This window comes from Lolium rigidum, chromosome 6 (assembly GCF_022539505.1).
Source record: "Lolium rigidum isolate FL_2022 chromosome 6, APGP_CSIRO_Lrig_0.1, whole genome shotgun sequence".
NCBI classification, from domain to species: domain Eukaryota; kingdom Viridiplantae; phylum Streptophyta; class Magnoliopsida; order Poales; family Poaceae; genus Lolium; species Lolium rigidum.
The window spans coordinates 3,225,547-3,237,629 of NC_061513.1; positions in this window are offsets into that span (position 1 = coordinate 3,225,547).

Genomic DNA, 12,083 nt, shown 5'->3' on the forward strand with positions numbered 1-12,083 from the left:
TTGAGATCAATGAAGCTAGCGATCTAGTAAAGAGTTCTTCCTCTTGTCTCTCTTCTTGTTTACCAACCTTTGGTTGTGTTCTTGAGGAAAGCATCCGGAAGTTCTTCCCATCTAATCGCAAACCCTCCCCCGAATCCTCTAGCGTCCATTCGGCCCCAATCTAAGCCATCCTATGGCATCTGTCTGTTCACCACGACGACATGGTTCATATGAACACATGTGTTCTTCGCTTTATCTTTTAGTGTTCATGGCGAAGGTTAAAACTGCTTCGTTAAATTGTTATATGGTTGGAATTGGAAAATACTACATGTAGTAACTCTAAAATGTCTTGGATAATTTGATACTTGGCAATTGTTGTGCTCATGTTTAAGCTCTTGCATCATATACTTTGCACCCATTAATGAAGAAATACTTAGAGCTTGCTAATTTGGTTTGCATATTTGGTTTCTCTAGAGTCTAGATAATATCTAGTATTGAGTTTTGAACAACAAGGAAGACGGTATGGAGTCTTATAATGTTTACAATATGTCTTTTATGTGAGTTTTGCTGTACCGTTCATCCTTGTGTTTGTTTCAAATAACCTTGCTAGCCTAAACCTTGTATCGAGAGGGAATACTTCTCATGCATCCAAAATACTTGAGCCAACCACTATGCCATTTGTGTCCACCATACCTACCTACTACATGGTATTTATCCGTCATTCCAAAGTAAATTGCTTGAGTGCTACCTTTAATATTCCATCATTCACCTTTGCAATATATAGCTCATGGGACAAATAGCTTAAAAACTATTGTGGTATTGAATATGTACTTATGCACTTTATCTCTTATTAAGTTGCTTGTTGTGCGATAACCATGTTTACAGGGACGCCATCAACTATTCTTTGTTGAATATCATGTGAGTTGCTATGCATGTCCGTCTTGTCTGAAGTAAGAGAGATCTACCACCTTCATGGTTGGAGATTGCATATTGTTAGAGAAGAACTTTGGGCCGCTAACTAAAGCCATGATTCATGGTGGAAGTTTCAGTTTTGGACATATATCCTCAATCTCATATGAGAATAATAATTGTTGTCACATTCTTATGCATTAAAGAGGAGTCCATTATCTGTTGTCCATGTTGTCCCGGTATGGATGTCTAAGTTGAGAATAATCAAAAGCGAGAAATCCAAAATGCGAGCTTTCTCCATAGACCTTTGTACAGGCGGCATGGAGGTACCCCATTGTGACACTTGGTTAAAACATGTGCATTGCAAAGATCCGGTAGTCCAAGCTAATTAGGACAAGGTGCGGGCACTATTAGTATACTATGCATGAGGCTTGCAACTTGTAAGATATAATTTACATAACTCATATGCTTTATTACTACCGTTGACAAAATTGTTTCATGTTTTCAAAATAAAAGCTCTAGCACAAATATAGCAATCAATGCTTTCCTCTTTGAAGGACCATTCTTTTTACTTTTATGTTGAGTCAGTTCACCTATCTCTCTCCACCTCAAGAAGCAAACACTTGTGTGAACTGTGCATTGATTCCTACATACTTGCATATTGTACTTGTTATATTACTCTATGTTGACAATTATCCATGAGATATACATGTTATAAGTTGAAAGCAACCGCTGAAACTTAATCTTCCTTTGTGTTGCTTCAATACCTTTACTTTGATTTATTGCTTTATGAGTTAACTCTTATGCAAGACTTATTAATGCTTGTCTTGAAGTACTATTCATGAAAAGTCTTTGCTTTATGATTCACTTGTTTACTCATGTCATTACCATTGTTTTGATCGCTGCATCCACTACATATGTTTACAAATAGTATGATCAAGGTTATGATGGCATGTCACTTCAGAAATTATCTTTGTTATCGTTTTACCTGCTCGGGACGAGCGAGAACTAAGCTTGGGGATGCTTGATACGTCTCCGACGTATCGATAATTTCTTATGTTCCATGCCATATTATTGATGATACCTACATATTTTATGCACACTTTATGTCATATTCGTGCATTTTCTGGAACTAACCTATTAACAAGATGCCGAAGTGCCAGTTGTTGTTTTCTGCTGTTTTTGGTTTCAGAAATCCTAGTAACGAAATATTCTCGGAATCGGACGAAATCAAGACCTAGGTTCCTATTTTCACCGGAAGCATCCAGAACACCCGAGAGCCGCCAGAGGGGGGCCCTGTGGGCCCCAGATGATAGGGTGGCGCGGCCTGGGCCCTGGCCGCGCCAGCCTATTGTGCCGCCGCCTCTTCGAACCTCCGACGCTGCCCTTCCGCCTATTTAAAGCCTCCGTCGAGAAAACCCTGATGCGAAAAACCACGATACGGAAAACCTTCCAGCGCCGCCGCCATCGCGAAGCCAAGATGCAGGGGACGGGAGTCTCGTTCCGGCACCCTGCCGGAGCGGGGAAGTGCCCCGGAAGGCTTCTCCATCGACACCGCTGCCATCTCCACCGCCATCTTCATCACCGCTGCTTGCTCCCATGAGGAGGGAGTAGTTCTCCATCGAGGCTCGGGGCTGTACCGGTAGCTATGTGGTTCATCTCTCTCCTATGTACTTCAATACAATAATCTCATGAGCTGCCTTACATGATTGAGATTCATATGATGATGCTTGTAATCTAGATGTCATTATGCTAGTCAAGTGAGTTTTACTTATGTGATCTCCGGAGACTCCTTGTCCCACGTGTGTAAAGGTGACGAGTGTGTGCACCGTGTGGGTCTCTTAGGCTATATTTCACGAGAATACTTACTCACTTGTTATGAATGGCGTAGTGAAGTGCTTATTTATATCTCTTTATGATTGCAATGTGTTTTGTATCACAATTTATCTATGTGCTACTCTAGTGATGTTATTAAAGTAGTTTATTCCTCCTGCACGGTGTAATGGTGACAGTGTGTGCATCCGTGTTAGTACTTGGCATATGCTATGATCATGATCTCTTGTAGATTATGAAGTTAACTATTGCTATGATTGTATTGATATGATCTATTCCTCCTACGTGGCGTGAAGGTGACAGTGTGCATGCTGTGTTAGTACTTGGTTTAGTCGTGTCGATCTTTCTTGCACTCTAAGGTTATTTAAATATGAACATTGAATTGTGGAGCTTGTTAACTCCGGCATTGAGGGTTCGTGTAATCCTACGCAATGTGTTCATCATCCAACAAAAGAGTGTAGAGTATGCATTTATCTATTCCGTTATGTGATCAATGTTGAGAGTGTCCACTAGTGAAAGTCTAATCCCTAGGCCTTGTTCCTAAATATCGCTATCGTCTGCTTGTTTACTTGTTTTACTTGCGTTACTACTGCTGCGTTACTACGCTTGTTTACTTGTCCTGGGCAAAGCACTTTTCCGGTGCCGTTGCTACTACTTATTCATACCACCTGTATTTCACTATCTCTTCGCCGAACTAGTGCACCTATTAGGTGTGTTGGGGACACAAGAGACTTCTTGCTTTGTGGTTGCGGGGTTGCATGAGAGGGATATCTTTGACCTCTTCCTCCCCGAGTTCGATAAACCTTGGGTGATCCACTTAAGGGAAACTTGCTGCTGTTCTACAAACCTCTGCTCTTGGAGGCCCAACACTGTCTACAAGAATAGAAGCACCCGTAGACATCAACGTTGTAACAGGGAGGTCCAGCCGGTGCCTCCTCGAGTTGATGCACGCCTACTTTGGGCTGCTCACGGAGGAGCAGGACAGGCGGTACCTCATCTGGGCATGCGCCGACCTCCTGATGGCCGCCCTGCTCATCGAGCACGACGTCTACGCCGCCCATCTCTTGAAACCAACAAGCCTTTTGTTTTTAGCTCCGAGTAAAACCTACCTAATGGAGAAGCCGTTGGCGAAGTCATAGAGGCCGTTAGGTCAAAGCTGTAACACGTTCCTAGTTTTGAAGCAAGGCGAGACTCTTGCATCTACATAGATTTGCTCTGGTTCCTTTAAAAATATGATAATTGTAGTGAATTAGATTGCCTAGTTAGCCAGAATGAATACCTCCATAAAAAAGCTTGCTTGAAAGCATTCTTTAAGCAAATGTGCAATGAAAGAATTCTGTTGTTAAGTCCCCACACATAATGCAACTGTACTCCGGCAAATAGAAGTTTTTTCCTGCAACATAGCCCTTGTATTTTGTGCAACAAATACCAACATAAAAGTTTATGCTTTTCAGAGAACAAGAATCCCACAACCATTTAAGAAGGAGCTAGATGTGCTGGTCCGTGGAATGCTATACGCCTTTGAAACCAGATAAGAATTGTCCCATTCATACAAAACTCCATCCTTGATACACAAGATAGAGTAGAGTATTGAGGATTAGAAAAATATACTACTAAGATTTAGAAAAAAAAAAGTGAGGATAAACGGGAATTAAATTCACTCAGTACTTTAATATACTAAACATGCTTTTAGAAATAAATACTGTAAGAATTTACAGTTTAGTGGGATCATCTTCACTAATCCCTACAAAAGTTTTAGTGCCAAACAAGGCCGTAGACACTAGACAGGACGGATTGATGAAACCACCGGCAAGAACAGGCACGGTTTTCCATCTACAAGTTACCAGTAGCAACGTGGAAAACGAAAAGGATCCGGCTACCAAAATCAAGGGGCTGAGACCTAAGACTACCGGCTTCATGTCGGTTTGAAAAGAAAATATTTTCTTCTCAAGAACTCATAAATAAATAAATAACTAGCCTCCCAGGCCCGGCCCAGCAAGAACGAAGCCATATATCGTCTCATCATCGATCCTTGTACTTCTCCAGTAAGAAAAAAATCTCATTGCCGACCGATGACGATGACGATGCCGCCGCCGCTCCTGCAGCCCTACGACCCCACGAGGGGACTGATCTCGTGTTTCACCGACGACGGCCTCGCCAATGACAACATCTCAGTCGCTACGGCCGAGACTCTCCGAGGCCTCCTTGTCGACATCTACGAGGAGGCGTTCCGGCGGCTGCCCGTCGAGGACATGCCGGAGGGCGTCGACACGGCCAAGCTAGTCGATCGTGGCGGCCTCTGCCTCGGCCTCCTCGACCCCGTCACCAATATCGTCCTCAATACCATCTCCCTTCTCCCGGAAGGCTTCGAGACGACGAACCCTAGCACCCCGGCGAATTCCGGTCGCAGCCGCCCCAGCAGGTGGTCGTCGCACCGCCGCGAGAGCACAAGGGATGAATGGGACGCTGTAGCGGGGAGGTCCAGCCGGTGCCTCCTCGAGTTCATGCGCTTATACTTCGGGATGCTCAGTGAGGAGCAGGCCTGCCGGTATCTCGTCTGGGCGCGCGCCGACCTCGCCATGGCCGTCCTGCTCGTCGAGCACGAGCTCTACGCCGCCAGACCCGCGCCACCCGACCCTCGCTCTGGGAGGACACGGAACTCCCTCCGCCTTGCTGCCACGCGCGTTAACCACCCTTGCCCGGACCAGCTCGTCTCCCTCGCCACGGCATGGCTACCCCTGGAGCGCCTCGGGATACTCGCCCCCATTCTGCGACAGGAAGGCCGCGGGAATAAGCTCACCGTCCACGACGTCAAGACCGTCCTCCAAGTGCTCCGCCACCAAGAACACATCTCCGCCATGACGACCTTGCCGCCATCGCCAACGCTTGAAGAAGGCACTACGAGCTGCGCCGACCTTGGCGATGGACGGATCGCATACATCACCGTTGTCCAGAGAGCCGGCGACCACATCGCGTCCCTGCGGCGTCCTCAAGACATGGACTCCACGCTATCCTCCTACTCCACGGACGCTGCACCGTCGGGCACGATGACAAACCTTCCGCGGGACTCCCCCTGTTTGTTCGTCCGGTCTCTCGAGGCCGCCGACGCCGACGTGTGTCCATATGTCCGGTCATTGGAGATGTCGCTCTACGGTGCCATCCATGGCTTCTACCTCAGGGCGCTCGCCATTCTGCCAAGCCACGCCGCGCGCCAACACGTCCGCGGCGTCCTCCTCGCCGGTCACTGCTACGGGCCCATGGATCCCGTGTCCAACATCGTTCTCAGTGCCGTCTGGTACGACACCAACTTCCCGCTCCCGGAAGCCGACCGCCGAACCCAGCCGCACGACATCCTCGACACGGTCGCCATCCTCCGAGCAATGTCTCGCTCCCTGCACGGCCTCGTCGCCCTCCTCCACGCCACCTCTGGCCAGCGGCTGCCACTACACACGAGATCCTCAAGTACCTGTGCTACGCGCAGTGCGACCTCTCCGTCATGCTCCAGCCCCATTTACTCCAGGATGGGAGCTCTCCCAACCCTTTTGTAGCTGCTGCGACCGCTGCCGAGCACCCGCGTCTTCCGTGGCAGCATTTTTCGCATCCTTGGCACCGACGAAGCTGGACAAGCTCCGGTCCCTGATGACGAGTGCCACCGCCAACAACACCGCGCTCTCTCGTGAGTCCTTGACGCAGATACATACCATCCTCAAAGAAGAAACCCCGGCGATGATGATCCAACGGCCAATTTCTCAGAGAAGAAAGCTGTCCAATACGGCGTTGAGAATTCTCGCGACTAAGAGGGAAGCCTATCATCACCAGCAAAGCTTCCTCGGCCCCACCATCGAACAGCTGCTGCGGGAATACGCCCGTAGCCATCCTTTTGAACCGAAATATGAGCTGGATTTTATATGTGGCGTGGCCTTAGCTGAACAACGCTATCATGTCAATTTCATGGCGACCAGCAAATCCACATTCAGGAATAGTCTCTTCTTTGCCGAATTCCGGGGGCCATATATCACGATCGCGAAGACACCCTTCTGTTGCCCTCTGCCACAACCGTACGATATGGGTAAGCTAAGCTACTTAAAGCGTGTTGTATAACTTTTCTATCTTAAAATGTAGATTGTGTTCATGCTAATTTGGTTCAACAGGCTGTTGCTATTATGGCCGGGAGTCGGCACGTAAGATCGTGTATCCGGATCATTCCATCGACTACCTCTCGAGCGGCATTACTCATGGCGGACTCGATGACACGGAAAACACGCTAGACACCGACTTTTTGTACTTCGACTCGGAAAGGGATGTGGAGCTCGCCAAGGTATTGCATAGAATGGCAAAGCAAGACAAGACCAGGAAAAGGTCATCTACTGAAATAATTAATCAATGGACCAGCACTCCCAGCTGCTAATTATGCCAACCGCTTCAGTGAGTGCCTCTCAGGTGGGTTACTTGTATGCCTGCCTCTGTTTGAAACGAAGTCCTTAACTAACAGCCGTTAGGTTCCGCTGTAATGGTTACATCATTGTTACTGCACGAAACAACAACAGTAGCCGATTCATTCACTCTATCTATTTCATATTATAAGACGTTTTCGAAAATATGGAATGGACTGATACCTCTTATACCATTAGGTGGAAGTATGCTGGATGATCATGCTCCGGAAGAACAACACTCTCGCTGTTTAACATTGCAGCGACTTCTGATCCTCTTCACTCTCCTCTACTCAAATCAGTGCGATGTTAATGTACCTTCTAGCCTTGGTTGTATGGATATCCTTGGGATTGATGTTTCTAGAAGCTCAATCCATATTCCTCCTTCCCAGAGCTGCCATGACTGTAGAAATGATGCATCTTCAGGACAAAGTTACTTGAGTCTACAAAATAATTTACTTGTATGTAGGGCTGGACTACGGAGCTGCTCGGCTCGTTAAGGCTCAGCTCATTAAGATTCATGATCGTTAAGCTCGTTAATTTTAACGCGGTAAAAGTAAAGTTTGGCTCGACTCATTATGCGCTAACGAGCGCTCACAAGCCCTCATTAAGAATAATTAAGGAGCAAATGCGGGAAAAGTGCTAAGCTAGTAGTAGGTTGATTAAATATGGCGACTTCATCAGGAGTTTGGGAGGCCAGCAAAGGGTACATGGGGATGCAGTCATCAGATACCTAGAGGCACGCCGCTAGTGGTTCGAGAAGATGAGAAGACGATATAATTAAGATACAAGTAAGACCAATTGTTGTTATAGAAAATGCACTCACACGACGGGCTTCCTTGTTTTTTATACTGAGTCAAACTTGATTAGCTACATATCTTGAGACATATCACTATAATTGAGAACTTTTGGTTGCTAGCGGAGTAGCTCATGAAACTCGTTAGCTTGATTGTTTAGCTCATTAGTGTTAACGAGCAAAAAATAATCTTTGACTTTGTGCATTAAGAAAACAAGCCGACCTCAAAAGAGTCAAGCAAACTAGCGCTCGTTTAGCTCACCGAGTTTCGAGCTTTATGTCTAGCCCTACTTGTATGCAAGAGTTCAAAAGCTCACATATCCAAGGAGGTTACAAAATTTTCCATATTGATGGAAACCATAAGCCTTTTTTTCTCCTATAAGGATCTCAAGAACACACCAAAGCTACACATATCAGATTTGATTGAGTAAATGCTTTCAGATGCATACTCGTGAGAAATATAACCACTGAAATGGATACTGTCAGCACACCAAAAATTTAGTGCGTCGAGATAAAATTCGAAGAGTTCTGGGCCAGATAAAAAAATTTGTGCACCCTTACCCTCGACACACATCTATGGTTATGCAGAGGTCGGGTGTAATTACTTGATCAAGTAATAAAGCGTCCATTATCGGAAAAAAAAGATAGAGTAGAGTACTCAGGATTAGAAAATAATACTACCAAGCTTTAGGAAAAAAAGTGAGGATAAACGAAAATTAAATTCGCTCGGTACTTTAATACTCCTTCTCTCACAGTTTATTAGGCGTGCGCGTACCCCTAGATCGAAAATTTGATCAAGTTTGTATTAATTATATATTATAAAAATTATATCATTAGAAAGTTTAGATGTTCTTTCTTCTAATAATATAATATAATTTGTGTATTATATAATTTAAATTATATATATCAAATTGACGACCTAGGTATACGGAGAAGACTAGTAAACTGAGATTTACTAAGACGAAGGGAGTACTAAACATGCTTTTAACAGTAAATAAGAATTTACAGTTTAGTGGAATCGTCTTCACTAATCCCTACAAAACTTTTAGTGCCAAACAAGACCGTAGACATAATGAAGATGGATTGATGAAACCGCCTGCAAGAACAGGCACGGTTTTCCATCTACAGGCTAGGCCAGTAGCAACGTGGAAAACGAAAAGAATCCGGCTACCAATGTCAAGGGGTGAGACCTAAGACTACCGGTTTCATAGTGATAGTCGGTATCATAAATAAATAAATAAATAACCTCCCAGGCCCGGCCCAGCAAGAACAAACCCATATCGTCTCATCATCGATCCTTCTATTTCGCCAGAAAGAAAAAACTCATTACGATGACGATGCCGCCGCCTCTCCTGCAGCCCTACGACCCTACCAGGGGGCTGATCTCCTGCTTCACCGACGACGGCCTCGCCGCGGATGGCAGCATCTCAGCCGCCACGGCCGAGACCCTCCGAGGCCTCCTCGTCGACCTCTACCAGGAGGCGTTCCGGCGGCTACCCGTCGAGGGCATGCGGGCGGACGGCGTAAAGACGGCCAAGCTAGTCGACCGCGGCGGCCTCTGCCTCGGCCTCCTCGACCCCGTCACCAACATCGTCCTCAACACCGTCTCCCTCCTCCCGGACGGCTTCGAGACGACGAACCCTAGCACCCCGGCGAATTCCGGTCGCAGCCGCCGCGAGCGGACAAGGGATAGATGGGACGATGTAGCGTCGAGGTCCAGCCGGTGCCTCCTCCAGTTCATGCGCGCCTACTTCGGGCTGCTCACCGAGGAGCAGGCCGGGCGGTACCTCGTCTGGGCGCGCGCCGACCTCGCCATGGCCGTCCTGCTCGTCGAGCACGACCTCTACGCCGCCCGCCCCGCGCCGCCCGACCCTCGCTCCGGGAGGACGCGGAACTCTCTCCGGCTCGCTGCCACGCACGTGAAGCACCCTTCGCCAGACAAACTCGTCTCGCTCGCCACGGCATGGCTACCCCCGGAGAGTCTCCAGATGCTGGCCCCCGTTCTGCGACACCAAGACCTCACCGTCCACGACGTCAAGACCGTCCTCCAAGTGCTCCGCCACCCAGACGACGTCTCAGCCATGAAGACATTGCCGCCGTCGCCAACCCTTGAAGAAGGCACCACGAGCTGCACCGACCTTGGAGATGGCCGGATCGCCTACACCACCATTGTCCAGAGAGCCGGCGACCACATCGCGTCCCTGCGGTGTCCTCAAGACATGGGCTCCACGCTATCCTCCTACTCCACGCACGCTGCACCGCCGGCGGCAGGCACGGTGACGAAGCTTCCGCAATACTCCCCCTGTTTGTTCGTCCGGTCTCTCGAGGCCGCTGACGCCGACGCGTGCCCATATGTCCGGTCATTGGAGATGTCGCTCTACGGTGCCATCCATGGCTTCTACCTCAGGGCGCTCGCCATGCTGCCAAGCCACGCCGCGCGCCAACATGTCCGCGGCGTCCTCCTCGCCGGTCACTGCTACGGGCCCATGGATCCCGTGTCCAACATCGTTCTCAGTGCCGTCTGGTACGACACCAACTTCCCGCTCCCGGAAGCCGACCGCCGCACCCAGCCGCACGACATCCTCGACACGGTCGCCATCCTCCGAGCAATGTCCCGCTCCCTGCACGGCCTCGTCGCCCTCCTCCACGCCACCTCTGGCCAGCAGCTGCCACTACACGAGATCCTCAAGTACCTGTGCTACGCGCAGTGCGACCTCTCCGTCATGCTCCAGCCCCATTTACTCCAGGATGGGAGCTCTCCCAACCCTTTTGTGGCTGCCGCCACCGCCGCCGAGCACCCGCAAGCGTCTTCCGTGGCAGCATTTTTCGTATCCTTGGCACCGACGAAGTTGGACAAGCTCCGGTCGCTGATGTCGAGTGCCACCGCCAACAACACCACGCTCTCTCGCGAGTCCTTAACGCAGATACATACCATCCTCAAAGAAGAAACCCCGGCGATGATGATCCAACACGGCCACTTTCTCAGAGAAGAAAGCTGTCCAATACGGCGTTGAGAATTCTCGCGAGTAAGATGGAAGCCTATCATCACCAGCAAAGCTTCCTCCGCCGCACCATCGAACAGCTGCTGCGGGAATACGCCCGTAGCCATCCTTTTGAACCGAAATATGAGCTGGATTTCATATGTGGCGTGGCCTTAGCTGGCTGAACAACGCTACCATGTCAATTTCACGGCGACCAGCAAATCCACATTCAGGAATAGTAGCTTCTTTGCCGAATTCCGGGGGACGCCATATCACGATCACACGAAGACACCCTTCTGTTGCCCTCTGCCACAACCGTACGATATGGGTAAGCTAAGCTACTTAAAGCGTTGTATAACTTTTATCTTAAAATGTAGATTGTGTTCATGCTAATTTGGTTCAACAGGCCATTGCTATTATGGCCAGGAGTCGGCACGTAAGATCGCGTATCCGGATCATTCCATCGACTACCTCTCGAGCGGCATTACTCATGGCGGACTCGATCACACGGAAAACACGCTAGACACCGACTTTTTGTACTTCGACTCGGAAAGGGATGTGGAGCTCGCCAAGGTATTGCATAAAATGGCAAAGCAAGACGAGGCCAGGAAAAGGTCGTCTACTGAAATGATTGATCAATGGACCAGGACTCCCAAGTGCTAATTATGCCAACCGCTTCAGTGAGTGCCTCTCAGGTGGGTTACTTGGTATGTCTGCCTCTGTTTGAAACGAAGTCCTCAACTAACAGCCGTCAGGTTCCGCTGTAATGGTTGCGTCATTGTTACTGCACGAAACAACAACACTAGCCGATTCATTGACTCCATTTATTTCATATTATAAGACGTTTTCGAAAATATGGAATGGACTGATACCTCTTATACCATTAGGTGGAAGTATGCTGGATGATCATGCTCCGGAAGAACAACACTCTCGCTGTTTAACATTGCAGCGACTTCTGATCCTCCTCACTCTCCTCTACTCAAATCAGTGTGATGTTAATGTACCTTCTAGCCTTGGTTGTATGGATGTCCTTGGGATTGATGTTTCTAGAAGCTCAATTCATATTCCTCCTTCCCAGAGCTGCCATGACTGTAGAAATGATGCATCTTCAGGACAAAGTTACTTCAGTCTACAAAATAATATAATTGTAGTTGT